Source organism: Anopheles stephensi, unplaced genomic scaffold, assembly GCF_013141755.1.
Source record: "Anopheles stephensi strain Indian unplaced genomic scaffold, UCI_ANSTEP_V1.0 ucontig156, whole genome shotgun sequence".
In the NCBI taxonomy this organism is placed as follows: domain Eukaryota; kingdom Metazoa; phylum Arthropoda; class Insecta; order Diptera; family Culicidae; genus Anopheles; species Anopheles stephensi.
Genome location: NW_023405076.1, coordinates 48,686 through 54,146, shown reverse-complemented (window position 1 = coordinate 54,146; position 5,461 = coordinate 48,686).

The following is a 5,461-nucleotide window of genomic DNA, read 5'->3' as shown; positions in this document are numbered from 1 at the left end:
AGCGCAATAGCAAAAAGCTCGCCATCAAACTGCCGCGTTTGCCACCTACGCCCTGCTGCACGCACTGTCGAAGTCTCTTCCCGTGTGCGATGACTCCTTGTTGCCTGGTTCTCGCCAACTGTGAAGCGAATGTACCGGTGATCGCTGTACGAGTAGGCATCCAGCATCCTCCATTGTTGCTCGGGGTCCCCCACCAGGTCAGAGCGGCAGATGTTGGAGCTTGCGAAAGCAACATCGACGATGCTCGGGCGAGCAACGCCGTTTCCAAGGAAGGTGTCATCCCTCCCCAGATTCAACACCTCAAGCCCGAGCTCTTCCACAAGCTGTGCCAGCTCCTCTCCCTTGGTGTTGACGCGTTCACTACCCCATGTGCCGTGCCACGCGTTAAAGTCGCCTACGAGCAGCACACGAGAGTGTCCCGAGGCAAGCGTCTCGATACGCTCCAGCATGCCGACGAATTCGGGGACCCCAATGCTCGGTGACGCATAGCAGGCGATGATGGTAATGCCTGCTACGTCCGCCGCTACGATGCCGGAGAAGCACGTACTGCGTACGCGTTGCACTGGATGGGTTCTACCGCTCACGACAATCGCCACCTTGTTATCGCGGTCTACCACCCAGTTTGCGTTGTTCTCCGGGACCGAGCACAGCTCGCACATCACCAATACATCAGCTCGTTCCGTCCTCATAGTGTTGAGTGCCAGGTCTTGGGCACTTCTACTCCGGTTGGCATTTAGCTGGAGGACCTGCAGTCTTAGGGCCATCACAACTGAGGCCGTCCTCCTCCAATGCAGTTGTAGGCGGCGATTCGATGAGGGCCACCACACTTGATGCATCGCACCTCCTGCTTGCATGCAGCCGCACGATGACCGGCCTCACCACACCGTATACAGCAGTTGCTGCGGTCCACCCCTGTGCAGTAGGCCGCCAAATGGCCTCGCTCGAGACAGCGGAAGCAACGACGCATCGAAGCGTCCAGCCTCGGCACCCTCTCCACCCTGCAGGCGGAGTAGTCGATGAGCAGGGGGTCAGTCCTGCTCATGATAGCCTCCGCTTCCGCCCGCGGCAGACGAAGGCGTGCCCGCTTGGTAGCGTCAGGCAGCTCCCACATACGGATCGAGGCCACTGTCGGCTCTTTCTTCAGTGCCGACTTCAGGGCCTCTTTGATTGTGGCTTCCTCGGTCAGATGGTCCACATTGCGGACAATGACCTCAGCCATCTCCGTGACCACCTTGACCGTCCCTTTATCGCCAAGAACTGCCTGGATACGATCACGCAGCGCAAGCGAGTCGACCTCGCGCGTGAGGTCCATCCGCAGGTTGCCCTTTGGGGTCCTCTTTCCAATCCGGATGTATTTCTGCGCATCCTCTAGCGCAGAGGCGGTCCGGATCGGTCGATACATATCGGCAAAGCTCACGCCTGGTGCCGGTATCACCAGTATGGCGTCTGGTCGTCTCCTACTTGTCCGTTGGGCTGGTTGGGGGAAACGTTGGGGTGCCTTTGGCGGCTGGGGCCGCTGTTGTTGCTGAGGCTGCCTCGGAGGCCTCTGCCCAACCGTTTGCCACCCAGGTGACAGGACGTCCCGATAAGACAGCTGCTGCGGCTGAGGGCGGACTGCTTCACGCCCCGGTCTCTGCTGCTGCTGCCTTTCCTTTTCCGCTTCAGCGCGCAATTGGTCCTGCAACTCCAGCAACCGATGGTGGGCAGGACCGCTTGTCTCACGGGTCAGTGCCCTCGTGCGCTTTTGAGACCGCTTAACGGTCTTCTTACTGGGTCCAGGCTGGGATACCGCTTGGTTTCCCAAGCCCGTACCAACCGCGGAGGAGTACATCTCCGACACCGTCCGTGTCCCCATCCTATAGAGTTCAAGCTCTCGCCTAAGAACTTTATTCTCCTGGTCGCTGGCTTCCAGCCTCTCCGTCACTTGGGTCAGCCTCTCGGTCATCGTTTCCAGCTTCTGCAACAGTCTCTCGATGAGCTGGTGCGATCCCTCCGGCGCCCCATTCGAATTCACTGGTCGAACGGTAGCAGCCGTTGCTTCCGGTGAGGTCAACCTGCGTGGTGACGGAATCGGTGGTGTAGTGGCTGCGGTCCTCCGTGAGCCATTCTCCTCCCGCATCTCTTCCTCTAAAGAGGTTGGCTCGGGGGAGGAGAGAACCACCACCATCGGGACGGCGGAGGCCGGCAAACCCGAATTATTCTCCTCGCTGGTTGCCACTGGTTCCTGTGGCGTCGTGCCATGGAAAGCCGCCATTGTTCTTGGTGAAACCTCAATCGGCTCCAACACCACTCGTGGCTGAAGAGGTGGCTCACCTATACGCCGTTTCTTCACCACCGCCTTCTTCAGTGATTCCGGAACAACCGGAACATCAGATTCCGACTCCCCGTTGTCGGTGTCTGATCCCATCTTGAGTTGATGGGCGCAAACTATCCGCTATTTACGTCATCTCCCGCCAGATGACGAAAACCGGGAAGATTTCCTGCTCGCTAACACTTAGCAGGTTCGTCGCCTGTCCTACCACCCAAGTCTCCACGGTTTGGGATGGTTTCCCGTTGCAGGTGGGGGGGCGGAGGGGCTTCGGACACACACCATACAAATTTTCACGCACTCGCACTGAATTTCCCCTAAATATCCCCCTTTTTGAAAGTTTGCCAATATTCAGGCGAGGGTGGGGGGAAGTGGGGTTTGCGGTGGGCCCCAGAAACTCCTTGAAAAATTTGTCCTCCTCACGTTATACGGGAAAAACCACACCCCGGAATTTTCCGTACTTATTTAAAAAATTTCCGCTCACTATTTCCCTTATTAAGGCGCTCGTCGGCGCTCGGACGAAGGGGGAGGGGGGTATGGGGAGCGGGGACACCTCGTATCACCACCAAAAGTTGCATATGATTTTTCTCAACACTTTCCACCGGTTTTTAGAATTTTCCGTACACTTTTCGAATTTTCCCGCCCAATTCCTTATTTTCCCTTATTAAGGGATTTTTTCCCTTTCGGTCGGGGTGCGGGGGGGAAATGGGTGGCAGGAAAATTATCAAGATGTCCCGAAAATTATTATAGAGTTTTCTGAATAATCTCCACTGGTTTACACGATTTTATGACACACTTTTTCTTAATTGAAAAAATTTTCACTAATGTCAGAATTTTTTTGTCCCATGGGAATTTATTTTTGTCCCATGGGTCATGGGACATGTCCAATGTCAAATTTTTGTCACCACTATAAATGCACTTTTTTTGGTTATTTTTCACCGTTTTCTTTCCGGTTTTTTGCACTATTTCACTAGCTGGCACTTTTCCGCTTCTTTTAACACCACATGCGTCCAGATCCGTTGCGTATTGGGTGAAAAAAGTGAGATCCGGAACAAGACGCCACGTGGAAACGTCACAATCTGGATTTTCCCCACACTTTTTTCCGGCCCAAATGGACCGATTTTCGGTCTGTATTCACTTGTACCCACTAATCACGACACGATCTAACGATTTAAACCACTTCCGATTAGATCCGGACACTTTTTCTGCACGCTTCAAGAAACAGTTTCTTCTTCTTCTTCTTCTTCTATAGCCGGAATGTTTTTTACAGTTTTTTCCGCGTACAGACCACCGGCATCCACCGTTTTTCCGTCGAAAAGACTAAATTGGCTCCCAGTCTTGCGTTTTCAGCGAAAACCGCATCTAAAACGGTTGCTTAGAGCCGCCAAATCAGTGAAAAACCCCCTCCATACAAAATGTATGGGGTTTTGTTTATACCACACTTTCACTGTTTTTTCCAGTTTTTTGGTCCAAATTCACTTCCAAATGATAACAAACGCCTTTTTATCACTTTTAAAGCACTCTGTAAAGAATTTAAACACTTTTTTCACCTTTTTTCGACAATTTTTTGCGCAGCTCACGGAAACACCACCGTTCGCTGTCAACTGTCAAACGCCTCTGCAAGCTCCACTTCTTGTGGTGCCCTTCCGTCAATTCCTTTAAGTTTCAACTTTGCAACCATACTTCCCCCGGAACCCGATTTTGGTTTCCCGGAAGCTACTGAGAGCACCGAATGTAGTAGCGTCTCCCAATTGCTGATTGGCATCGTTTACGGTTAGAACTAGGGCGGTATCTAATCGCCTTCGATCCTCTAACTTTCGTTCTTGATTAATGAAAGCATCCATGGCAAACGCTTTCGCTTCAGTTGGTCCTACGACGGTCTACGAATTTCACCTCTCGCGCCGTAATACCAATGCCCCCAACTACTTCTGTTAATCATTACCTCTGGGTCTATACAAAACCAACCAAAAGACTCAGACCGAGGTCATGTTCCATTATTCCATGCAAGATTATTCTCGGCCAACGCCAACCCTGGGCGGGTGTGGACGCTTTTGTACTAGCCTGCTTGAAGCACTCTAATTTGTTCAAGGTAAATGGGAGCTGCCCGGGCACCACGCACCGGCTCGGGACGTGCCCGACCGATCACGAGGTTGACGCCCAGGCACACCATTGTGAGTCGCAGCCGCGAGCTCGCGCACGAACGTATCCGGCGTGTGCCGGGCGCCCGCGGCGGTCGCGTGTCTGGACGGGGAATCAACTTCGAACGTTTTAACCGCAACAACTTTAATATACGCTAGTGGAGCTGGAATTACCGCGGCTGCTGGCACCAGACTTGCCCTCCACTTGATCCTTATTGAAGGATTTATGCTCAATTCATTCCAATTATGGACCATCGTTAGAGAGGTCCATATTGTTATTTCTCGTCACTACCTCCCCGTGCCGGGATTGGGTAATTTACGCGCCTGCTGCCTTCCTTGGATGTGGTAGCCATTTCTCAGGCTCCCTCTCCGGAATCGAACCCTGATTCCCCGTTACCCGTCGCAACCATGGTAGTCCTCTACACTACCATCAATAGTTGATAGGGCAGACATTTGCAAGATCTGTCGTCGGTCAAGCGACCATACGATCGGCATCCTTATCCAGACTTCAACTCAAGCCGCCCGGAGGCGATTGGTTTTACTAATAAGTGCACCAGTTCCACCGCCCGCAAGCGGACAGCGGTCCCGGCATGTTGCATGTATTAGCTCTGGCTTTTCCACAGTTATCCAAGTAACTGATGGGTGGATGATCTTGTGAATTATGGCTGTTGTACTGAGCCTTATGCGGTTTCACATTCATTTATGTTTGTACTTAGACATGCATGGCTTAACCTTTGAGACAAGCGTATATTACTGGTAGGATCAACCAGAATTCGTCTTCGTCAATTGCTTGTTCGATATTTTTTGTCTACCAGGGCACCAGTCCCCGCAGACTCTCTTTCTACGTTCATCAGGTGACACAATCTTTGTTGTGACCACTCTCATTGACCTGCGGCAGTACACCGACTCCACAGCGCCAATAACCACACGAGCAAAGGTTGTTCAGGAGGATGTCAGATTATCGATGTACATCGTACACCAACATTTGACGTACCGAGGCATTACACCCCGCACG